The following is a 27,110-nucleotide window of genomic DNA, read 5'->3' as shown; positions in this document are numbered from 1 at the left end:
GGGTTACTTTGGAACTGCCGTGGAGACGGTTTAGGTTTCTACCTGTAGTCTGAGTTGAGAACTCGAGCCTTTAAGTTTGTCGTTTTCTCTAGATGTGCTCCGAAGGCCAGCCCAAATCTGCCAGCCCACGTGTCAATCTTTGCAAACACCATTGTCAACTCAGCTACTGAGCCACGTGGTCACTTCCTGAATCCACATCTTCCCTCAGCCTGTGCACGCCATGGGCCACAACAGCTGCAGAAGAAGCCCGCTGCACACGCACCAGTGTCCCCCTTTCCCTGGTGCATTGATCGTGTGTTCCAGTGTTAAATACATAATTGGTGCAATCTCACAATTCCTGACTCTGTTTCCCGGGGGCACTTCTGGTAGCCATAACTGGATTGTTCAGGGAATTGTACACCCACAGGGTGCATAAAGGTACCATAAACTGTGCCCAAAGCTTTTCCAATGGAGGACAACCTCATGCTTAGTGAGGTCTTTTCTCATTCTAATCAAATGTAAGCTCCTTGTGAAAAGGACTTTCTGCTGGTTTTGTTTACTGATGTCCTCCTGGGGTATGAGCTGTGCCCTTGCATCCAGCGGGGGCTCAGGGGATGGTTCGTGACTGAGTGAAGAAATGAGGGAGGAGCCTGGCCATCAGAAGCACCTCCAAATTGGAATCGCCAACAAACATTTTATGATCACACATGTAGTAACAAAAGAGCATTCTAAAAATAACTTTCTTTTATTTGAGCAGAACGTTGAACCCCAAAGTGCCCAAATAAAAAAAAATGTTCAGCTGTATGAGTTTTTCAAAGTAAAAGTTGCCTGTGCAACCACTGTCTAGGTCAAGGAGAAAAATGAAATAGCAACGGAAGCCCTTCAAGGCCCCTGGGGGATCCCCTGAGTCACAACGCCCATCCCCAAAGGGAACCATGACCCTGACTTCTATCACCAAAGGGGAGTCTTTCCTGTATTTGAAATACACATGGGGGCACCTGGGTGGCTCAGTCAGTTAAGTGTCTGACTTGCGATTTCAGCTCAGGTCATGATCTCACAGTTTCTGAGTTTGGGCCCTTCATCAGGCTGTGTGCTGACAGTGTGGAATCTGCTTGGGATTCTCTCCTCTCTCTCTCTGCCCTTGTCCTGGTTTCTCTCTCTCTCTCTCTCTCAAAATAAATAAATAAACTTAAAAAAATACCATTTGCACATATGCAATACGCAGTTATACATATACACACATGTATAATACACAGGTATACACACCCATACACAATACACATGCCCACAAATGAACATGACACACATACACACATATGCATGCACACACACACATTACACAATACATGTGCACCAGGACTGACCTAATATATATGTACACATACACACACACACACCATACACATGCACCTGCACACAAACACACACTCTCACACTCACGCAACACAGGGTGTACCTCGTTGTGTCTGGGTTTGCTCACTCAATACCACCTTTCCGCAATTTATCGATGCTGGTGCGCATGTCAGTATTTGGTTCTTTCCCACTGTTTCATGTTCCACTATGTGAATAGTCCCAGTTTATTTATTCATTTCACCGAATGTGAACATTGGGTTCTTTCTAGTCTGGTTGCAAATGGTACCCACCGTGGTGATTCCTGCACACGACTTCAGCAGACGAATGCTCGTATTACCTAGCGATGGAATTTCTGAGCAAATGCACTCATCTGTTCAGTTTTTTTAGATATTGCTACCAGTGTTACACAACAGTTGTGACAATTTATACTCCTGCCGGCTTAGTGTGAGCATTTGCAGATGACACGTTCTCACCAGCGTCAAGTGTCACCAGTCATTTTTCTTTTAGCTTTCTGGACGTGGGAGGGCGTTTACTGGGATCTCATCATAGTTTGGGTTTGCATGAGGAAAGAGGCTGAACACATTTTCATATACGTGTTGGCCTTTTGGATAAAGTGTTTTGCTGGCTGATTGTTCAGTCTCTTGTCCATTTTTTCTATTAAATTTCCTTTCTTACTGATTTAAAAGATTTCTTTATTTATTCTGGATAGGAGTCCTTCATCAGATATAATAATCTACTCTTACCTGTGGCCTGAACACTTCTCTTACTGGTATATTTTGACGAGTAGAAATTGTTAATTATATCCCAGGCAAATTGTCTTTTCAAAAATAGTTTAATGGGTAGTGTATAATTTCTCTACTTAAAATATCTTTGCCTACATCATGGCATTAAGCCATTCTTCCATGTTACTTTTTAGAATTTATAACAATTTTCCTTTTGCATTTATACCTATCACCTACCCGGAATGAATTTCATGTATACACAGAAGGAATAAATATTCATATTTTAAAAATATGGATATCTGATCAAGAATATAATTCTTTTGTTTATAGCATTTGTGTGTGTGTGTGTGTGTGTGTGCATGAGTGTGTTAGTGGAAATTTTACCCTATTCCATTCCTTTATTTGCCTGTTTGCACACATTATTGTACTGTCTTCATTATTTAGCTTAATATCTGGTCATGGAAATTCCATGTTTGCTCTACTTCTTTAAGAATGTCTTAGCTAGGGGCACCTGGGTGGCTCAGTGGGTTAAGCATCTGACTTCAGGTCATGGTCTTATGGTTCGTGGGTTCCAGCCCTGCTTGGGGCTCTGGGCTGATAGCTCAGAGCCTGGAGCCTGCTTCGGATTCTGTGTCTCCCTCTCTCTGCCCTTCTCCCCACTCACACTCTGTCTCTCTTTCTCCCTCAAAAATAAACAAACATTAAACATTTTTTATAAGATTGTCTTGGCTATTTTGGGGCACTTGCATTTACATAAAAATGACTTGGATAAATGAAGCAATATCCAATCCAATTTTGGATACACCACATTGTGGTTTTGTTTCCTTTGTGATTTTTGATCTCCAGTTCTAACCTCTTTGGTAGATTATCTATGCCAATCCTACACACACACACACACACACACACACACACACACACCTGGTGCACTGTGCTTTGTGGTACATGTGCAGTTTTGCGGTCTCTTTTCACATTGACTCTTGGCCTGGTTTGGCCATGTGGCTAACTTTTGGCTCATGAAACATTAGCAACCATCGTGGGCATGGAGGCTCTGTCTTCAGGAACACGCACTTTTGAGATGCTTCTTTTCAGAACCCGGATGCCATGCTGTGAGAGCTCAGCCTAGCCACCTGGAGAGGCCGTGTAGAGAATTGAACACCTGGCTGACGTCCCAGGCCACAACCAGCACTAACCAGCCACCCAGCCTTCTGGGACATGGATCCTCCAGCCATCTCGGAGCTTCCCCAGCTGGAGCCATGTGCCTGATTGCAGGCTCTTGAGGTAACAAATTATTTTGGCTAGATTCAGTCTCTAAATTTTGGTGTCGTTCTCTATACATTCATGGAATGTATGTATATAGCATGTGTGTCTATACCTGAATATATTGGGGGTGGTTTATTACACATCAACAAAATTGTGAAATTTATATATGTATACATACCTATATATATGTATATATGTATATATATAGGTATGTATACACATAGAGAGATAATATATATGTGTGTGTACATATATATATATATATATAGAGAGAGAGCGCGCGCGCGCGAGCACGTGTGTGCACGTGAGAGAGGAATCACTCTTCTAGTGATTCTTGGAAGGAATGTTGGGCTAACAGTTTTTCAGTTCAGTAACAGAGGTGAAAATATAATTGAACAAGTTTCCGTAGTGAATGGCATAGAAGAATGATATGGTTGAAACCCTGTGAATAATTGGACACTATGCCTCATTGATCCAATCCATTAAATAAAGACAGGGGAGGACAGCTCATATAAAACACATTATTGTAATGGTAGTTTTGCTGATAATACAAGGATTGTGATTGTTCTCAGGTGCTTGTATGACAGGTGGGTAACAAGCTCTTGGAGTCACTGCATTGAAAATTGTGTTAATACATGTTATATATCATGTTTCTTAGTCCCGTAATGGAAGGAGAACCCAAGAGGATATGTGCAGATAGTACTGCAAATAAATTATGTATTTTTTTAGATAATTATCCTCTTTGCATTGACATATTTACATTTTAGAAATACTTGTCAGGAACACAACAGGTCACACGTGTTCCAGTTAAATGATCTTTCTGCACCTCGACTGCTACTCCTAGTACAACACGGTAAGGATCCTTTGATGTGCTTCACACGATTCAGATGTGCCACAAGCAATTTGAGACTACTAACCCTTAAAATGCTGATGTTGGCAAATTATACACTTTATAAATAACGTAGAGCAATTCAAGTCTATCTCTGTAAAATTCTACTTGATTGTGTTTTGATGTTCCCTTAAAATGGCGTGCTGTACATTTTCTGTCTATCCCTGTCCCCCTGCATGCTCCCCCTTGCTCACCTGGCTCTGGCTGGCAGATGCTGAGATGGACAGAAGGCATCAATGGCATCCCAAGCCCTCTGCTCCTACAGTGGATTTGGTAGGGGAGTATCAGCCAGAGATCTGAGAGCAGAAGTGGTAAAAACAGAGAGGGAGACAAACCTTCAGAGACTCTTAGATACAGAGAACAAACTGAGGGTTGATGGAGGGAGGGGGGTGGGGGATGGACATTAAGAAGGGAACCTGTCGGGATGAGCACTGGGGGTTGTATGTCAGTGATGAACCACTGGGTCCTAGTCCTGAAACCAATACTACAGTGTATGTTAACTAACATAAATTTTTTTAAAAATCGAGGTTTTTCTTCTTTTGACTTTCTTTTCTGATTTCTGCGAGATCTCTGCAGATTGACGATGTGCCTTGGCTGACAGTCACAGCTCATTCTAATGATGCTCTCCATTCAGCCCACTCTCTCTCTCTCTCTGCCTAGTAGCTGTCCCCACACAACCTTGCATGCCTAGGGGGCCATGGCTCACCCTTGTTACTAGCTTCACAACATGGATCTTCCCTCCTGGGCCCCCCTAAATCCTGTCCACAGAATGAAATGTTTCCCTTTGCAAACTGTCCTTATGTAAACTCTTCTCCCCTATACGTATATCATCTCTTTCCTGCCAGGATGTTAGGAAGTTGAGATGACTTATCTTTCAGCATATTTTATAGCAAAATCTGGGTAAACACGTGGGAGTAAGCTCTGAACTTGACCCAACCCGTCATGTGCCAAACATCCACCTAAAAAATAAAGTTGAGCCTCTGAATTGAGTCCAACAGAGCCTTTTAGAAGTAATACGTTATAATAATGGCATCTGTCCATTAGAAGAAATAGTGAATCCTAGAACTTCTGCATGTCCACATTGGGAAGAGATCACGTGACCCCACACATCCTTTCTCAATGAGGGAAAACTAAGGCCCGGAAAGTGGGCATCACTGTCCCAGATCACAGTGTGAACGTGTCTAACTGGTATGAGCAGGAGGCTGAAGGCTGCATGTTGGAAGGAGAGAATCATGCACTGAGGATCTGGAGTTTGTGTTTCTACCTGTTCAGCCACCAAGCAAATACCACACAGCAAATACATGCAAACCCCGTTCTAGAAGTGAACAAGGTGATGTTATTCCTGCCCTCGTGTGGCCTCCACCCTTAAGGGGATCTCAGGAAATTAGAAGTCAGCCAGAGTACTGTGACTCATAGTTACTGCAGTGAGTGAGTAGTAACAGGGACACCAACTTTGGGAAGCCGTCAAGGAACACCTTTCTGCAGAGGTGATACTTGAGCGCATATCCAAATGGCTCATTGGCCCAAATATTCTTATTGAGTGCCTACTATGTGCCATGCATGTGCAGTGTACTGGGACTTAATGAGTAAAACCCGCTATTGTATCTTAGTGAAGGAAAGGGGTTGCAAGCCCGGAGTGTGAGGAAGAGGCTAGGGCAAGAGAGACCGGTGGGGAGGCAGTGACGCAGTGCTTTCCAGGTCCTGGTGAGAAGTTTTGCTGATACTCTTAGAACACTGGGTCATACTAAACAGCCTTAGGCATGCATGTGTGTCTGTGTGTACATCTGTATGTACGTGTGTGTGTGTGTGTGCATGCATATGCACACGTACCCACATGCAGAGTTTACACTGCCTAGAGCATGTGTGGAAGAGGCAGTCAGAACGTGTGCAAAGGCCCTGAGGTCAGAAGAGCTTTGTGCATTTCTTTGAGGAATTGCAAAAAGACCGCTGTGTTGGAGCATCGTGAGTGGGGTGAAGGGGGTTTCTAGATGAGGCTGGGGATTGGGCAGGGGACAGGCCGTGCCGAGTCTGTGGGCCAGGGGTAGAAGCCCTTCCAGTAAGCACCTGGGAGGCACTGACCCAGGCCTGCGATCATCAGTTACCAGCCCTGTGACTGAATCCTCCTCTATCAGAGCAGGCAAGCACAGCCACTGAGGCAGAGCCGCCCAGGAGGATGAAATGAGGTGCGACAGCAGTCCGGTGCTGGGTGCTGCGCGGGCAGCCTTCTGTACCACCTTCCACGTGACCCCTCATTTCAGTTTGCCCTTGGAGAAACACCCACATTGCGCTAAGTGGGTGACTACTGAATGTGTGAGCGTCAGCGTCCTCCAGGAGCTTGTTTATAACTCAGACCACCGATCCTGGTTCGAACCCAGGTCTACTGGCCTTGAATTTGTAGGACTGGGGCCTGGGAGCCTACAGTTTCAAACAAGCACACAGGGTGACGGACGTTTGGAAGCCACTTGACCAGATGCTCTTCAAGGGCCCTCAGACGCCAAAGCCTCCATGAATGAATGCCCATAACTCTGGTGCCATGGCCTGCATTGAATGTGACCGCCGGAAGTCCCCTCTGCTGCCAGATTTCCACCTCGTTTCCGGCACGGCCTCCACAGACTCTATGGGATGGCTTCTCTCCCTCCCCTTGCTTCCCAGTTTAATTATCACGGCAACCAGATGGGACAGACTCCGGCTCAGACCCATTTAAACATCTCAGAGGGCACCGTTCGGGACCCGGGCCCGTTATCATTTGCCAGGCCCTGACCCTAGAAGCCTGGAAGGTCTCCTTGTGCTAATTAGCAATAAAGTGTCCTTCTGCCAGAATAATCTGATTATTGGGCCCCAGAGCAGCTGTCGATGGTCACAGTCAAACCCCCACGGAGAGAGCACGTCACGGCAGGGGCGGGGGGTCGGCCCCCTGGAATAGTATGCCCTCTTCCTCCATGGCCCCGTTTCCAAACACTTCTGTGTGTCTGTGCCTCTCTTTGTGCTTTTGAAAATGTGAGTGTAAAGGTATCTTTCTTCAGGAAATTAAATGCACACATGCAAACTGATGTACCCACTTCCAGGGCTCGTGGGCGACCTCAGTCCACCGGTGGCTCCTGCCTCTCTGTGCCTCCTCTGGTGGCGGACAGGACCCCGTCCCGCCCTGCTTCCTTTCCAAGCACAGCTTACCGTGTTTCCTTCTGGACCTTTTCTTGTGTGCTCTTGTTTCTAGGCACGTGGGATTGATTGCACCATAGACGTTGTTCCTTTGAATGACACATGGGAAAAGGGCCCAGAATTTGAGTTTGGAGACCCGAACGCCTGTTTCAGCCCTACTCACACTGTCTAAACTTGGAAAACTTACCCTTGGAGATCTAGTACCCAGCCGGGAACCTGGCGGGATTGGGCATTACGGCCGAGGGCGCCTCACCACAGTAGGACTAGTTTACAGGAGAGCTGTGTGCGATTGTGCGGCACTGGCCGCTCTGATGGTGTTGACAGGGTGACAGCAACTGACATTTGTTGGGTACGTCCTTCCTTCTCCAGACACCGTGCTCCTGGCTGGGAACGCACTAATTAATGTGATCTGAAAATAACCAACCCTGGAAGGTAGGTAAAAACCTGAGGATTATTTTGTAAATCATTGGGTAGAAAAACCTGGCTAGAGATATAATGACATTTTTATGGTTTTCATGTAATTCGTTCTTATGAATATTCATGTATCCCTGCAAAAATAGTAATGAGTTTTATTAAGAGGCCTGCCCTTGACCCTTCTTGGACCCTTCACACTATGAGACTTGTGAATTGTATTATGTGAGGCTTCTAAAATTTGAAAACATTCTGAATTCTGAAACATTTCTGGGCCCAAAGGTTTCGGAAAAGGGATTTGAACCTGCGTATCTTATACTCATTTTAAAGTTGTTAAAAGTGAGACTCATAGTTTAAGCACCAGGATGCCTCGGGGGCTCAGTCAGTTGAGCGTCTAGCTTTGGCTCAGGTCAAAATCTCAGGGTTCGTGAGTTCGAGCCCCACATGGGGCTTGCTGCTGTCAGTGCAGAGCCTGCTTCAAATCCTCTGTTGCCCTCTCTCTGCTCCTTTCCCACTCGCTCGCACAGGCACTTGCGCCCTCTCTCTCAAAAATAAATCAACATTAAAAAGAAAAAAAAGAAAAGTTTAATCACTTACCCAAGAAGAGCTGATGAGTAAACTGGCTGCAGCATGAACCAAGAACCATCTGGTGCCGTGGACCATTCTCTTTCTGCTGGAATATGTGCATTAAACGTGGTCTAAGAAGCTGACGGGCAGAGTGGACTCAGTGACCCCCCCCCCCCCACCAACGGCTTTCTGACTCACATCTGCGGATCTCAGGTGGAGCAGCACTTCCCTGCCCTGTCTTCCTCCAGAGCAGCCACGCTTCATCTCGGGGCTTTCTCAACAAACGTACAGCTCCATTTGGGATCTGGGAACAAGCAACCATTCTGATTTTCCAATATGCTTGGGGTAAGGTGGCTGTCAGGGCCAGCACTGCATTTAGGACACGGAATGACATTGAGATTGTGGAACTGAAAACCCAACAAAGAAGGAAATATTTATAGAAGGGAGGGAAGCGTTAAGAGAATTGGCACTTGATGCTGAGTCACCTCCAGAAGAGCAACCCTGGGGTTGGCTATCACCCAGAGCTGTGCAGGGACGAGGAGGGGACACAGGTTGAGGGGACCCCAGAAAGAGCTGGGGCTGCAGGAAAGGCCCCCAGGCAAGAGCTGGAGTGAGGGAGGGGGACAGCCATCCCCAGACTGTGGCCCCATCGGTCTTTTTGTCTTCTGCCGGTGCTGTTGGATGGCCAAAGCCAAACAAAAGTGAGACAGCAAAGAACCCAGCAGATGCAGCTCTTAGGGTCTGGCCTCACGGAGCACAGAGAATGGCAACAAATAGTGGACAGTGGGTCTCTGCATAGAGACTAACCAGTGCATGCGAGGTCAAGGTCCCTCATGAGCTACGAGCTAGTGTGGCATGGTGGTTAGGTGTGTGAGCTCTGGACAGAATGCCTTGCATATCAGTCAGCTTGGGCTGCTGTAACCGAATGCAGTGGGCTGGGTGAGAGCTCTCTTCTGGGCTTGTAGGTGGCCGCCTTCTCCTGATGCCCTCAAATGGCAGAAAGAGCTTTGGTGTCTCTTCTGTTTATAAAGACACTAATCTCATGACAGGAGCCCCACCCTCATGACTGCATAAAAGAGAATTACCTCCCAGAAGCCTTGCCTCCAAATGCCATCACACTGGGGGGTAGGACTTCAATTTAGGAATTCAGTGATGGGCGAAACACAGTTCAATTCATAGCACCTCAGTTGATCTTGAAATTCCCTTGTGGCATTGATCATTTCAGTCATTTGTTTAGAAATGTTTTGTTTTTGGAACTTTGTAACTGTTTTCATCTTCCCTTTTTAAAATTTCCTTCTCCTAAGCAGCACTCATAATGGGGGCCACACGTGTTACATCACTGAATCATAGCAATGACTCATTTTATCAATGAGGCCACTGAGTGATTTCGCTAACTCATTGAATCAAGACTGAGAAAAGTGTTCTTCTGAAGAGAGTATTTATCGAGGAGACATTTTTATAAGCTTTCTGAGATAGAAGTGAAGCCACAAAAATGACCTTTCAAGTAGCAATCTGTGAATTTGTGCATCTGTGAGCCCCTTCTTTCAAGAGCACCAGCAGGTTGGAAATGATAACTGGGGAGTTGTATCTTTCTGCATCATGGGAGGTTTGAAGATGGGTTAGGGCAGAATCTGGAAAGGAAGGGACGCCCATCAGGGCAGTGTCCACGGCAGGGCAGACAGAAGGGAGAACAAAGGAAACATAAAGGCAACAAAACAGCATGTGCAGAGATGTGGGCGGGAAGGGAGTTTGGGGGAGTTACTCCACTTTGTGAGTTGCATGTTATGTGTGTGGGATGCCATATAAACCCTACTCAACTTGGAAGCTTTAGGAAAGTCTACTGTACTCACAGGCTTCAGTGAAGACAGATTATTTTAAGGAAGTCCAAGAGGATACGTTCTGTTCCAGGTCAGCAGGGATTAAAAACTGGTCCAGCACGTCATCAAGAGAGCAAAAGGACAGCTGTGTAGCCTCTATTTTATGAAAGAACATCCTGAGATTTGATAAGTCATTGTCTCAAGTTACATTACTCATAAGTGGTAGAACTTAAGGTTGAATTTAGATTTGTCTGACTTCAATGACTGAACTGTTTACACTCTTCTCTAATGGCTCTAAAGTGGTCGAGATGTGATAATTGCTATAAGGTGGTAAAATAGGTGAATCACACAAAAAAATGCTTTCCTTGAAAAGTTACGTGTGACCATCCAATTCCTGCTTGAACACCAAAGGTGACAGAAAGCTCACTTTCTCCTCTAAGGAGCCTGTTTAATTTTTAAATTCCTTGGGGTAAAATTTATCCTATAAGATAAAAAGAAATACCACTTTCAATGTTTGAACCTGAATCTCTTATTCCTAATTCAAAATCTTGCAGTAGCATCAAAGAAGGATTTTCCCAAACTATCAGAAAGCCTTTCCAACTCTTAGACAAGAAGTCACAGCTACAATGACCCTTTTGTCCTCAGGGCTAAGCAACCGCAATGTCGTGAAGGAACATTTATATGACAGCAATTCCAAGTTCTTTCTCCAAAGGTTGCCTAATACAGTTAATGATCAGCCTTTAGAGAATAGATGAACATTATTTGAAATGAGTGCATTTTTTAAAACCAGTATGTATGCACAGGATATTAATCGTCAACAATGTGTCCTCTGCTGAGCCAGAGACATGCTGGGAGAGGCCTGGGGAAGAACCTGAGATGCCAGCTTACGGAGCAATGAGGTGAAAAGCGCCATCTGGTAAGTGAGAGAGAGAGCACCTGAGAGGTGCTCAGAGAAAGCACTCATCTGCACAGAGGAACACGGGTCTGCTTCCCACACAATTAAGAGAGAAGACAAATCAAGTAGGAAGTCTGTCCCTAGGAAGGAAGCAGTCAGCCTGTGGGAGGGAGGTGGCAGTGCCCAGTATGGTGTTGGGATTCCGGGGTTGGGGACATTGGTTGGCATGTCTGGCCAGGGAGGAATGACTATAGCACCATCACCATCTTTTTTTTTTTTTTTTTTTTTTTTTTTTTAATTTCCTGGCTCTGGTCCCCTCCTTGCTGAGGTCCCAAGTCATACTGAATCATTGTCAAAGTGCTCTTAGGTCCCTGCCAAGGACCATAAGGAAAGCTATGGCCAGCAACCAAGGGGGAGACAGAAAAAGAACCAGTGACAAATTTTGAGAGGATTCGGCAGAAGAGCCAGATGGCACAACTTGACTGTAGGACAGGCTGTGAGTGGTTCAAGGTTCCAAAGGGGAGAAGGGCAATAGGTCATTGAAGTGCTGGCATTTAAGGGCTATGAGGCTGGTGTGGCAATTTGCTTATGGAGTCGAACGAAAGGTCTAGAGTTTCAAATATTCTCAGAAACATTCATGGTTATTACTTCCAGATGTGTACAAAGAAAACACGCAACTACACTCAGGAAGGTGGGCAGACTGTAGATTGAACCTCAAGAAGTAGTTTCAATAAAATCAGAGATACTGATTAATGTCTACTTTGAGCATATCTCCAATGTTTCTCTTTGCTATCATTACAACATTATCTGTCACATGAGCAATGATGAACATACGAAATACCTAGTGACAAACTTAAAAACACACGATTTGAAAAGAAAGTCTAAAAATAAATGGAGAGTTGTACTGTTTTCCTGGAGAGGCTCACTCAGTTTTGTGAACACTACGACTTGTCCAAAATTAATTTATAACTTGAACATGGTGCTAGTTGGCAAAAGCGATTCTAAGGAAAATCTGAAAAAACAAACAAGAAAATTCTACAAAAGAGACCACTGGAGGGGGTTCTAACCTGTCATACAGCAAATTTATTGTCCACCTGAGATAACTGAAGTCCTGGAGTCCTGGTCCAGGAGGGAGAAAGTGTAATACAAAGAGACATCATGTATTATTTAAACAAACTGAGGGTTGCTGCAGGGGAGGTGGGTGGGGGAATGAGCTGGATGGGTGATGGGCATTAAGGAGGTCACTCATTGGGAATAGCACTGGGTGTTAGTTATTGAAGCCAATAATAAAAAAAGAAACAGTAGAAAAAAGTATAAAAATAGACTTTAACATATAGAAGGATAGTGTTTCAAATTTGAGGTCAAAGTGATTAACTGATTATTTTTTAAATAGTATTTTGAAATTTGGCTTAGGAAAAAATTAGGAAGACACTCATCTAACATGTAAAATTAATTACAGAGAGAGTAAAGCTTTAAGAATGAAGAGTGTAGTAATAACAAGAAAGTAGAGGCCTACATGAAAACTGGTTTGAATAAAATCTGTAAGAATAAAGTAGAATGTTTAAAAGTCACAAATACAGGGGTGCCTGAGTGGCTCAGTCGGTTAAACATCCAACCTCGGTTCAGGTCATGATCTCACAGTTTGTGAGTTCAAGCCCTGCATCGAGCTCTGTGCTGACAGCTCAGAGCCTGGAGCCTGCTTTAGATTCTGTCTCTCTCTCTCTCTCTCTCTCTCTCTCTCTGCCCCTCCTGCACTCACTCTTTCTCTCTCGAAAATAACTAAACATTAAAAAAAATCACAAATACAAAGCTGGATGGATTTACTAAATGAAATATTATTCCTATGTATGCACATATGATACACATATATACTTGCAGGCTATGAAGAAAATCCCCTAAGTGGTAGTAAATAATCATAGAGGCAGACCATTTAATTGGAAAAATTATAAACAAGAAAATGTCTTTATTTTGTGTCCAATAAGCATAGTTAATGATATATCAAGATATTGACGTTGGATATTCAAGATATTGAATGATATTGTAAAACTGATTGGAACATGGACCTTCTGGTCTCTGAAATGATAGAGAAGCAACTGGAAACTTGGTAGATGAAGTGCACATTTAAGTTGCATGTTGGAATTTTCCACTTTGCTTTATTATTAGAAGCTGTGCTTTATAAAAATCTTCATTTAGTCAAACCAGATATCAAAAGACAATCATGTAGTTAGTGCGAATAAATACCTACTTCACAAATGCAGAGGTAAAAACAAAGCCTCAGTTGATTTTTTAGTGTTTTTTAGAAAAATGTTTATTTTTGAGAGAGAGAGATTGTGAGCACAGGAGGGGCAGAGAGAGAGGGAGACACAGAATCCCAAGCAGGCTCTACGCTGTCAGCACAGAGCCTAACATGGGGCTCGATCTCATGAACCTTGAGATTGTGACCTAAGCCGAGATCAGGAGTCGGTCCCTTAACCCACTGAGCCACCCAGGTGCCCTGATTTTTTAATGGTTTTTATCTCCTAGGAAATCTAAGTCATGAAGTATGTTTATTTTATGTCATCAAAATGGGCATTTCTGTAACTATGGTCTGCCCAACCTGTCCACGATCTCGACATTCTGCACGAAAAGGTGTGTGCATGTGTGTGCGGGTGCAAATTTATTGCAAGGATTTTGAAAAATGATGTAAGCATTCTGGATCACCTTATATTCATGAATAGTCATAGGTTATTAGCCCCAGATACCGTTTTGTGTTTGCCTTTACTGTTAGAAAATGTCCAGTTATATTGATTTAATTATTTTAGGTTAATGAGAAAACTAAACAAGATGGTTCAATATATAAGTGATGTGTTTGTGTCTGGTCAAGTAAAGCAGAACTCGTATGGTGAGTGGGACCATCAGTGTGCATGCGTGTGCGTGGGTGCGTGCGTGTGTGCGTGTGTGTGTGTGTGTGTTTCCATCCTAGGAATGAGAGAGGTGGTGAGGAAATAACCCAGCACAAAGAAGTAAACCATGTCAAAATCTAAATAACCCTCCTGGTTAGAGACCATGCCTATGTTCGTGTAATGTTTCAAGCAGGCTTTTATTTTAGCAAAAACCAATTTTTATGTATCTCATTAATGTTGATTATTTACATTTTATTTGCTTCTTGTCTTTATTAATGTTTCCATTATAAATTTTATTTTATTTTTTTTAATTTTTTTTTTCAACGTTTATTTATTTTTGGGACAGAGAGAGACAGAGCATGAACGGGGGAGGGGCAGAGAGAGAGGGAGACACAGAATCGGAAACAGGCTCCAGGCTCTGAGCCATCCGCCCAGAGCCCGACGCGGGGCTCGAACTCACGGACCGCGAGATCGTGACCTGGCTGAAGTTGGACGCTTAACCGACTGCGCCACCCAGGCGCCCTTCCATTATAAATTTTATTTGACTTCCCGGTTGACTCAGAAAATTTCTGCTTAATTTTCTTTTTTTTTCAAGTTTATTTTTTATGCATTACTTATTTTGAGAGAGAATGCACACATACAAGCACACAACGGTGGGAGGGGCAGAGAAAGAGAGGGAGAGAGAGAGAATCTCAAGCAGGCTCCAAGCTGTGAGCATGGAACCTGATGTGGGGCTTGAACTCATGAACCATGAGATCATGACCTGAGTCAAAACTCAAGAGTCAGATGCTTAACTGACTGAACCACCAAGGCCCCGCTCTGCTTAATTTTCTGCACAAAGTATGCTAGAGCTTTCCGATTCTCTCCCTCTTTGGAGTATAACCCACTGGAATGAATGCTGAATTCTATCTCAGGATACCTTGGATGAGACCCCATGGCCTGGCCAGTATCTTACATCAGTTTCTTCCACTTTAGAGGCCTTAGTTTCCACATCCCCCCCCACCCCCAAAATGAGAAGTTTGCATGTGAACTGAGGTTCTCAAATTTGATGGAGCATAAGTATCATGTGGGGAGTTTGATGACCATGCACATCCATATCTCCAGCTTCGGGGAATCTGAGAGAGCTGTTTGGTGGCACCAGGGCCACTGCTTTGGAACCAGCACTCCAGGCCATCCAGATGCAGGTGTGTTGTGGTCCTACACTGAGAAATGCCATCGTCAGGCCACGGTCCTTATGCTGGAGGCACATCAGAATCACCCAGACAGCTCTGAAGTCATAACGTTGACACCAATGTCTAGGCCTTAACCTAGGCCAGTGTAGACTTGCCAGGGCACAGATTTTGTTTAAAAAGCTCCCTCAGTGATGCAGTACAGTCGGGATGAAAAACCTCTTCTCTCAGCAGATGTGTTAGACCTTTTACAGTCTGAACCTGTTACTTAAACAGGTAGTTCTGGGTCCAATGGCAAGCCAGAATAGACAGGTGGGTGGTGGCACAGGAACCCATGTGACAGAATGATAGGGGACAATGGCAACTGTGGGAAGGAGATTCAAGGGTAGAGGGGAAACCTATTCTTTAACCATCAGTCAGGTCACCTCAGTTAATCCTGACTTAGTATCACTTTCTTATCATATGTAAAGATGAGGGGAACATGTCCACAGGAGTGACGTGATCCATTCCAGGTCTTACAGACAGCAAGAGGCGGAGCCAGGATTTGAACCCACGTTGGTTGGACCCAAAGCCCGCCAACCACATTCTATTGCCAATCTGAAGGTGGGTGGGAGGTTCCCTCACGCTTCCTGGCTGACTTGGTCCATATTCCTAGAGGGTAAATTATGTTTCCTCCAACGCATCTGGGATGGGAAAAACAAAACGCAAAACAAAAGGAACTAAGAACAAGATCCTCTAATCATCTAAAGATATTTTGCATTTTGGTAAAACCATAGTCATTTCAATGGCCATGTAATTCCTGCTTTAATGCTCCATCTCCACAGATTTAGGGTAGCTCTGGGGAAGAATCTGCATTCCATTTACTTGTGAAGCACAGCCCTGTGCCAGAACTGTGAGGGATGTCATGTTTCATGCACTTCCATGGACCTGCCAACACACCTAAGAAGAGCCAAAGACATGTTATCTAGAAAACCATTCACCAGCGTGTAGAAAGTGCATAGGTGAGTCAGACCGCAGGGTTCTGGGAATTTCCCAATTAGACACTCATGGGAAATGTCTCTCCTGCTCACACAGCTAGTGAGCAGGGACTGCCTTGGCTCTGCCCCAGTTTTCCTGTGTGTGTCACCCATTCTTGAAATGTTACCTGGTCAAACAACACGCTCAATTCTTTTTTCTTTTTAATTAAAAAAATTTTTTTTTAACGTTTATTTATTTTTGAGATAGGGAGAGACAGAGCATGAATGGGGGAGGGTCAGAGAGAGAGGGAGACACAGAATCTGAAACATGCTCCAGGCTCTGAGCAGTCAGCACAGAGCCTGACGCGGGGCTCGAACTCCCGGACCGCGAGATCGTGACCTGAGCCGAAGTCGGACCCTTAACCGACTGAGCCACCCAGGTGCCCCTCTTTTTAATTTTTTATGTTTATTTATTTTTGAGAGTGAAAGAAACAGAGCACAAGCAGGGGAGGGGCAGAGAGAGAGGGAGACACAGACTCTGAAGCGGGCTCCAGACTCTGAGCTGTCAGCACAGAGCCTGACGCAGGGCTCAAACCCATGGACTGCAAGATCATGACCTGAGCTGAAGTTGGACGCTTAACCGACTGGGCCTCTCAGGCGCCCCTCCACGCTTAATTCTAACCAGTGCATCCTAGTCATGGAGCTGAGACCCTATTCATGGACCTGTCAGCTGTCAGACAGGATCACCTAAGCTCCACAAGGATTGCTAGAGAGCCAGAGACACTTCTGCTTGGGCTTCAGGATATAGAAAACAATACATTACACATAGTTGTTTGGGGAACAATTAATACATCTGTGTTTATACAATAGCATCATATGCATTAGCCCCATGTTTGCACATAAAATGAATACAATAAGAATACAAGAATGCTCAGCAGTTACCTCCTTATGTTGGGATTTCAGTCCATGACTGTCTTCTTCCTTCTTTTCCTCCACCTCTTTCTCGTCCTCCTCCTTTTCTTTCTTTGCTGACCTAAATTTTAAATATTAGCCACCATGACTGTGGACACCTGGCTTACTCATACGTATTTTCCAGGACTCCATATTTCTTCCAGGGGGCCTTATTGGAGATCCCAAAGTAAGGTTTTCTTCCTGCTCTGTCCTCCCATGTGTCCCAGACCCCAGACCTCCTTTCACAGAACTGCCATCGAACTTATGGTACTCTACTGCTCATTGTCTATCTATCTCACTAGAGTATAAGTTCCTCGAGGGCAGAGCCTGTGGGATCATCCTATTGCCTGTATGGTGTGTACAGGCCACTATGTGCGACTCATCTACTCTCTGCTTGTTGAAGTGATGTCTGTGAAACAAGGATGCTACAGCACAGAACATCTTTGGCCAGGGTCATGTTGTGCTGTTGTGTGATGGAGCATTTGAGAGTCATGACTCTGGTCCAAATCCTGGATCCTCAATCACCAGCTTTGTGAACAGGGGATACTTAACCACTTTGTGTCACAGTTTCTATATCCGTAAAAGTCGAGGACACAGATTTGTACTGTGCAGGATGTGTGTGAGGAGTCAGCAAGATGTACACCATCCTTCCCAAGCTAAGCAGTGAGGCCCAATCAGGGGAAAATGTAAGGAGACAAATTATACATGACCAACTCTCATTAGAAACTGTATTATGCAACAGCCAGATACCTGTCCTCTTACCTAGCTACAGAATGCTTACGAAAAAATTGTGCTGCCTCAGAAGAACATGGACGCTTAGGTGGTAGTACGTCTTCTAACTAGAAATATTTTCTAAAGGGCATTTCCTGCCTCATGAATCTAATCTTCCCTGACAGGGGAATGGCGCTCAGAGATGAAGATCGTGATGGGTGTAATACATCTTGAGTTGAGCAAAGTTATGAATTCTTTATTGCATGACCCATCTGTTTCACATTAAAAACATATTCTAAATGGCAACTGCTAGGTACATACCCAGTCATGTTTTCTTGGATAATATTTTATGGATGAAAGCTGTCTACGCAGAATATAAAGATGGGTTTTCTGAAAAGACGGACTGAAAAGTTAGAATTTGAAATGTCAGAAGTGACTTTCAAGGCCTTGGAAGTCATGACCCACGTCACTGGCTTGGGCCTCACCCCATAGCCTGTCAATGCTCCCTGCAGGGACTCCAACTGAAGCTCTTAGCCTGTAGACACAGCGTCTCCATGGCGGGGGCATGGGGAAGATAGTCTTCTGACCTGAATGCCCTCTGAGTATATCTCTAAGCACAGTACCGGGAGGAAAACATCTAAAAGATTGTTGTAATGGTTTCCATTTGAAGAGTTAATAGGGAGGGGGGAACACTGACATTGCATCTAACCATCTACTTCTCTACACACGAACTGCTACTGCTTTTGTTGTGACTCTTTTTGTGGACAAGTGTCTATTTCTAGGAACAATGCAGTAGCTTCTCAACCACCTGGTGCATAACCAAGGTTCGAATTCCTAGCATCCTCAGTGACCGCTCCTTACATATTTAAATAATTTCTGATCACCTCATCTCCATCCCCAGTGGACATTACCACTCACCTGCATTACTAGGGAGATATCCTCACTGGCATCTCCCTGCTACTTCGGCCAATATTCTGCTTTCAGGTTAGTTTTTACAGTTCTGATTATATCATTCCTCTGTTGGATAAAGTTTCTGTGGTTCCCCATTGCCCCCCAAAATGGTCCAGAATATTTTACATGCCCTTTTATGATCTGGCTCAAATATAGCCTCGTGTTCTCCTTGTAAATCGCTCATCAGTCTACAGTCATTTCCTTAAAAATTCATGAACATTGGTTCTTTGGTGCCTCTGTAAGCACTATTTCCTCTACCCTGAATGCTTACACTTTCCATATTTATGCTTTCCCCCAAAAATATGACTAGGAGACAAGCCAAGAGCTCCTTTTTTTATATAAAGCCTTTTCTGCCTCTCCTAGTTGGAAAAATTCTTCTCATTGGAACTTTAAAAATTCAGGTTCTCAGATTGGGTGAGTCCCCTCATCTTTACAGGCTTCAAGCTCTCACGTTTGAAAATGATGGGAAAAACAGTGATTTCTTTGCAGGATTGTTGGATAAATCACACTTAGGAAAATAAGTGAAGAGTTATTTATAACATTTATGAAAGCATATAGAGCAATATTGTCCCTGAGTAACTTCCACCTTGCGGAGCACAGCGGAAGTCTATGGGATCAACATTTTTGCTTCTTTTACATCTATCTCCATTTGGCTCCCTTTTAGGGATGTGACACTTCATCTAGGCCTCCGTAGAGGACAATTTGCAATTGCAGAAGGAAGAAATGGAGGCATTTCCAAGCAAGAAAATGTAACAACTGTTAAGCAAGAGAAACTGCATTACTTCAGGCAAATTTCAATGCCCTGAATCCCCCGTCTTCCGTTTACATGAGTAGAAACCCAAATTTGAAACCTGATATAAAGAGTTTAAAGGTTAAAACTGCTTTATCACTTCTTTTTTTAAAAAGCAAATCCTGATTAAATAAATCTTTGAATAATGCCATAATTCACCAACGGATCCATAGTATGATGGGAAAAGCTGATTTTAAGAGTGTTGGGCTTGTCAGACATAATATAATGAGGAGGCAAGCAGAGGTGAAAAATGTGTCCCTCTTTACCCTAAATGAGTCTAGATATTTTTTCTTAGCTCAGACTTACAAGCATTTGATGTTTCCATTACAGTTTTTACTACCCTATTAGGAGACAATCATTCATGACAGGGAATTTGAGCCACTCTAATGGATCTCTGCAGGTTCACCAATACCTCATAGTCCCCAGTGTCTTTGATGAGCTCACTTCCTGAAGTCATCGATAAATAAATACAACCTTGACGCCAGCCTTGGGATTTCCTGGAAATGTTCTCTGATGAGTTCTGATGCATGAGGCGAGTGAGTAATGCACTCCTAATCTTTGTTCTGGGTGACAATGGCAAGCGTGGAGGCAAGAAGTGGCAGACATTATAAGACAGAGGAACTAGTAGGAGGAACTAGGAGGCAGCCACTGCAATGGGATGTGGCAAAGGTCTGGAGGAATAAATACACATGGGATGTTTAGAAGAAAACGCCTTGGCTGGGTTCTCTTTTCATGGCCTATTGATTTTTTTTTCATAAATTAATACAACATGAAGTAGAACTCAGAGAACCTTTAGTCTCACTTGCCCTTATCTATAATTCACACTAAGGCCTAAAGGTCTCCACTCAAGCAAATCATAGTACATCCTCCAAAGCTGAACCATTAGAAAGGTCAGTTTCAGGGGGACACCACCATGTGCTGGCTATAAAGAGAGGTACCAAATATATGATTCCTGTCCTTATGGAATCTGAGCCCTAGTGGAATCGTAAGAAGAGTATCAAGTAAATGCCACCCAAGAGTGTTGCGTTATTCTCTAAGGTCAGAAGTCAGAAGTGGGTCTCTTTGGGCTAAGATCAAGGTGTCAACAGGGTGCCTGGGTGGTTCATTCGGTTGAGTGTCCAACTCTTGAATTCAGCTCAGGTCATGATTCCAGGGCCATGGGATCAGGCCCTGGGTATGGCTCTGTGCTAAACATGGAGCTTGCTTGGGATTCTCTCTCTCTCTTCCTGTCTCTCTCTCCCCCTCTGTCCCAGCTCCCCTCCCCCAGGTTCTCTCTTTCAAATAAAACAAAAATTAAGATCAAGGTGTCAGCAGATTGTGCTCCCTCTGGGGGCCCTCGGGGGAGTCCATGTCCTTGCCTTTTCCTGCCTCCAGAGACCACATGCACTCCTGGTTTCCTGGTCCCTCTTCCATCTTCAGAACCAGCCGTGTGGTGTCCCTGAGTCTTTCTCTCATGTTTCTGCCTTCCAGTCTCACCTGTAAAGACCCTGTGGTACTTTGTACCCAACTGTCTCAACTCCGAATGACCTCCCCAACTAAGATCCTTAATCAAATCTTATTCCCAAGGTCTTTTTGCATGTAAGGTAACATATTCATAGGTTCTGTGAGTTAGGACATGGGCATCTCTGGAAGCAAGAGCAGAAATGGGAGAAGTTATTTCTGCACCTGCAATCAGCAAGGACATTCTTAGTTCACTCAACAAGTGTTAGCTTCAGCCTACGCTGTGACAGACACTGTGCTAGACTTCAATGATAAGAAGGTGAGGAAAAAATAGGCATGATGTCTGCCTACACTGGGAATACAATATAGATGGGGTGGTGACATCAGAGGATCACAAAGTCAGCATAGAATCCCACGATGTGGATGTCCAGGGGGCATAGGTGTAGGATGCTATGAGAATGAACAATGGGATGTGGGAAGAAACTGCCCCAGGCCCCAGGGAAGCCAGTGCTGCCAAGGCTTTGGTGGGGAGAGCCTGGAAATGGTAAAGAATGAAAGTCCAGTGAGCCTGGTGCTTGGGGAGGGATGGGGGGCATAGCACGAGGCTGGAGGGATAGACTGCAACCGGACCATTCAGAGACTTGCACGATAAGGCAAGGATTTTAGTCTTCAAAGAATGTAATGAAAGGCTTTACATCTTGTGCGTGTGTGTGTGTGTGTGTGTGTGTGTGTGTAGATCACAAAAAATAACATAAGGAGAATGATGGATTTGGAAAAGCAGAGCTTATAGACTGATGGTGTCCCCCTAAAGTTCTGAATGAGCTCTAATCCCCAGTGCAAGTATATCTAGAGAGAGAGTCTTTGAGGAGGTCATTAAAGGCAAGTGAGGTTATAAAGGTAGGGCCTTGATCCACACAGGAGTGGTGTCCTTATGAGACACACACACACACACACACACACACACACACACACACAGAGATAGAGAGAGAGAGAGAGAGAGAGAGAGAGATGCATATGCAGAGCAAGGCAATGTGAGGACACAGGGAGAAGGCAGCCACTGCAAGCCAAAGAGAAGGGCCTCAGGAGGACAGAAGCCAGTTGGCATCTTAATCCTGCGCTTGTAGCCTTCAGAGCTGTGAGAAGATAAGGTTCCACTGTTGATGCCACCCACTCTGTGGTATTTTGTTACGGCAGCCAGAGCAGACGAACATGGAGAGTCCTTGTTCTACTGAACCAAGCAGAGGTTCCCCTGAAGAGCTCAGGGTAGGAAAGGGAGGGATCAGGTCATGGAACTTGATAATGAGGCATTAGGGACAGGACAGAACCAATATGGTAAGTCGTGGTCAGAAAGGATTTGCAGAGAAGGACACAGAGATTGCTCTAAAAGTGTTTAAGTATATGTAGTATTCATATTGAGTTTCATACATTTGAAAATTAACAAAAAATAGGGGCACCTGAGTGGCTCGGTTGAGTGTCTGACTTTGGCTCAGGTCATGATCTCTCAGTTCTTGAGTTCAAGCCCTGCATCAAGCTCTGTGCTGACAGCCCAGAGCCCGGAGCCTGCTTCAGATTCTGTGTCTCCAACACTCTTTGCCCCTCACCCATTTATGCTCTGTCTGTGTGTGTGTCTCTCTCTCTAAAAAATAAAAAAAAAAAAAACATTAAAAAATTACAAATAAATATGGCATAGAGAAATACACACTGACTTAAGGCAGACTAAAAAAAGGGTTTAAAATTCCAGATTATATTTACTGTATTAATCAGCATTCTCCAAAAAAACAGAACCAAGGAATATGAATATATTCCTCATAATAAGAAAATGTAATAGTGTGTGTATATATCTATATCTATATCTCATAATCTCTCTCTCTCTCTCTCTCTCTCTGGATTTTGGAGGTAACCATATACCACATTTGGGAATACTTTTCAAATCCATTTACTGGGTCACCCATAGGCTGCAAGTTTTCAAGTGGACCCTTCACAAAAGAAGGCTCTGTTTAAAGTCTACTCTGTAATTTAGACTTTGCACCAGCTAGTGGTAAAAGGAGGGTCTGTGGCAATGCAGTAAGAGGTCTCTGGAAGCCCTGGATAGGAAGGTATCAGTGCATGTTTCTAAGTATTTGAAGAAAGATCATGTTCTCTTGACTCCTATTGTTTATCTGGGTTTTTGGTTGCACATATTTTCCCCCTTTTCTGTCTTGTTTTTCATTAGGATTTTGTTTTATACAGACACCAGATGAGAGTTTTTAAGAGTCTTTCTATGACTACCTTGAGCATGATATAAAAATTCTGTAGCATCAATAAAAAAATAACACAATTCCATGCAAGGCTAATGTTTCCCAGCTCCTTCATAGATGTTACATCATGTACACCTTGTAATAACCCCATGCAGTGGGCTATCATCTTTCTTTACTTCACAGATGGGCAAACTGAGGTTCAGAGAAGTTGATTTATCCTGGGCACAGAGGTAATAAGTAGCTGGGTCTCTCAGTGTCCTTGGGGCAACTGGTATGGCAGTGAACTAGACATATTCTGGAGAACCTTCCAGAGAAAGCATGAAGAGCATCGTGAGAACCTGGACTAGAATATTACATCCAGGTACTTTCAAACTCTGCTTAGTCTAGAGATTGTTATAAGGTTTTTGAAGGTGGGGATCCAGAGAATATCAATATATTTAAATTCCCCTCGAAACTTGTATCTTGGCATCACCAGTGATGGTGCAGTCGTGGAAAGAAGAAAAGGGGATTATATTAATCAATAAAACCTGTGTGGTGGTTATGGTTTCTACAGTTAATCGGAGGAATAACTTAATAAATTGGAGGCTTCCTCTGCCACCACAAAACTCATCTTCCCCATCCCCTCTGGCAGCCTCAGTTAATTGGAATTTTCTTCCTGATGGTGTCACTGAAGCCGTTATTCACACAGGATCTTTATCAGATTGCCAAAAGTTCCTATTGGCTGTTATTTTGGGGCATGCTGTATCTAAGAAATCGTCAAGTGCATTTCTCGGATTTCACACACTGTCTTTCTTGACAATATGTTTCCTGACAAAGGTTTTTAGTAACAGAACTTCCCGTCAGCGATCAGAATTGGTCACCCCAGCAAGTACAGGGACCCTCTTCATTTCTTGGGTGGTATGACATCATAAGGAGTCCATGATGCTTAAGAATGAGTTTCACTTTCCGATTTAATAAACATTTTACTGTAAATCCTGGTCCAAACAATCATCCTTTGGGCACTAGACATCGAAACCCACCAAACACAAGGCTGCCTGTATGGGAAGCAAGAGGACACAGAGGTCTGGGTCTAAGTCCAGGCCAGGGGGTCCGGCTCTTACAGATCTGTATTCCCTTGGGTGGTCTGCATCAGTTTCAATGGCAGTGCCTGTTCTATGGATCTGTCATGACTGTATTCTTTAGATGTTCCTTTGCCCCTTGATGGGTCATCCCCTACTCTAGCTAATAATTTCTTTTATTACATTTTTCACTTTCAAAATCCTCTGTGGCTTCTGTCTTCTGCTTGGACACGGACTCTTGACTAATACAAACAGGGACACACCCTGTTGGTTTAAGGAACACACCTCATGTTGTGGTGAAGCATCCCAGCCTCTCAGGGCATTACCTCCAACTTGTGTGCTGAGTCTCAGAAGCTTATTCTATCTGTTTATCAAGCCAGTGATTTTGTTTTATAAGGCACGTGGTGAAAAAAATTAATTTGTACGTTTTAGCTTGTTATAAATTCTCCTTCACAGTCAAATGATTTCCTCGGATAGCATCAATGAGAAGTGAGATTGGAATGGTAATGACTTCCACACGTCGCTGAATGATGGTTCTGTTAGAATATCTCCTGCAGGGTAGACAAATCTGTTTCCAGAATATGTATTTGTTTCCATTAGAATAAGTTGCTGCCCACTCCACCATGGAAGGAAAAAGTGCTACCATCCCCCCACCCCTGACCTGGTAGCAGGAGGTTTGCATTTGGTGGTGACCATACAATTTATTTTCTAAAGTAGGACACTTTTGAGAAAGAAAAGAGGAGCTGATGAGACACCAGGCAGGAGGGATGGACCAAGGCTCTAGGGGAAAATTTGAATGCATGATCACTCCATGCGCTGGGTACCTAGCCTCAGTCTCTGCTGAGGACAGTCTCAGTGCTTCGCAGGAGCAATGGCCAGTCTAGCTCGGTGAAGGATGTCTAGCTTGTCCAGCCTGTCCTGCCCACACATAGTCTTCATTCTTGACGCCATAGGTGCCTTGTGTATAGACCCATAAAAAAGATGCCAGGGTCCCTGGGGAAAGAGGCTGACTGACATCCATACAATGTTTACCTCGTCCTCCTGATGACTGAGAGCTTCCCCCACTGGCTGTGTCTCCTGATGCTCATTTAGTTTTATCATAATATCTTTATTTTCTGTGCCCTTTCTAAGTGGTCCATTCTTATGTTGCTTCTCTACACTACACCTAATTCCCAATAGTTTTTTTGGGGAAGGCATTTGCAATCATTGAAGGTTGTGTCTTGTTCCACTGCACAATGAACATACAGAAATATGACCCAAATTCTTCTCACTGAGACCACCTCACTTAGGCTGGTCTAACAAGTACCGTAGTCGGTGTTTGCTTCCTCACTGCTCTGGAGGCCAGAAGTCTGAGATCGGGGTGAAGGCACGGTTGGGTCTTAGTGGGAGTTCTCTTCCAGGTTTGCAGATGACCCTCTTATTGCTGTGTCTTCACATGGGGTGGGGGGGGAGGGGGAGGGAGAGACAGAGGGAGAGGGACAGAGAGAGTATGAAGAAAACATAGCAAATCACAAAGCTAAATTTCACGTGTTAACCACATCATTTTTTATGTCTATTTCCAATCACGCTACTCCATTGAAACATTGTGCTAGTACTACGTTATAGTTAAGCCCCTATAGGCGAGACAAAACAATGCAGTTGTATAAGAAAGTGAGGTACCTTTATTTCAAGGTTAGTGCAATGCCAAGAGTGAACCTGCCATGGAAGATGGAATCCTACCACTAATTTCATTATATCTTGATCTGTGTAATCATGGGGTTCCACTATATTAACGAAAGCTTTCATTTATTAAGCACTTGCTAAGGGGCAGATCTGTGTCATTGCTTTTCATGAATTATCTTGCTTAATTCTCTTATCAGATTTATCAGCCCTCTTTTACACCAGAGGAGCCTGATTCGAAGAAAGATTAATGAGTGTGCCCAAGGTCATACAGCTTGTAAACAGAGGTATAGGTTTTATCCTAGGAAATCTTATACAGGGACCATGATTAAAATGTCTCATTAGTCCTGTAAAGATATAAAGGAAACATTATGCGCTTAGAGAAAAAAGAAATACACAAAGTGCTTATAATAGGTAGGATTGTTGATGGATAAATTATCTGAAAAGCACTAAGAGCTTGGCAAAGGGCTGTTAGCATGTGAAGCCAGCTCTTGCTGCCAGTGGTGAAGTCGGATGCCACTGCCTGTGTCTCCTTAGAAGGACCCCAGCCAATTGCAGCCGTCCCAGTGCATCTGTGGTTGGCTAATTTGCTGGATAAATTCTGGCCTGGAAGCCAGGAAATCATCTTTGAAAATGAGCTAGAAGACCTTTCCCAAAGTTTTGCAGAACTGACCAAATGGCCAATTTTCTCAGGTGTCCATTTGCTCATTTGTGTTCTAGGGTGGTCGGGCTTCTGAACCGCATGTACACGCGTGCACACACACACACGCATGTACACACACACGCACACACCTATTGTTTAACAGATGCCCTCCCCCCCATGTGCTTCATGTATCAGTAAAAGACACATACGTGTTCGGAGCTGGGGCAGAGTCCATGGTTTAGACATGTATCTGAAACACACAATGTCTTGTGTGGTTGTTATGAAACTAGGTACATGGTGGAAGCTTCCAAAAGCTTCAGGTATCCAGTCACCGCTCTTCTATCTTTTGTACAACCAGACCCCAGAAAACCCCACAGTCCACTCTTTTCCAAAAACCGCAAGGGCACGACTAGTCTCAAGGTATCAGCCTACTTCTTGATAGGAGATAAAGAGGAGGAGTGACCCCAGGGGCATCCGATAAGGGGAGTATGGTTGCACAATGTGCTCTTGTCCACTGCTTCTTCAATGCTATTATGGGCTGCGTGATGTTCCCCTAAAGGATAGATTGAAGTCTGAACCCCTGATACCTGTGAATGTGACCTTATTTGGGA

General features: G+C 44.1%; 1 pseudogene; it reads left to right on the top strand.

Moving 5' to 3' along the window:
- The window catches only part of LOC123586602, an 82,290-nt pseudogene that overhangs the window by 1,094 nt on the left and 54,086 nt on the right, over positions 1-27,110 (top strand).

The sequence above is a fragment of the Leopardus geoffroyi genome, chromosome C3, assembly GCF_018350155.1.
Source record: "Leopardus geoffroyi isolate Oge1 chromosome C3, O.geoffroyi_Oge1_pat1.0, whole genome shotgun sequence".
Lineage (NCBI taxonomy): Eukaryota > Metazoa > Chordata > Mammalia > Carnivora > Felidae > Leopardus > Leopardus geoffroyi.
This window is presented reverse-complemented; position numbering and strand designations above follow the sequence as displayed.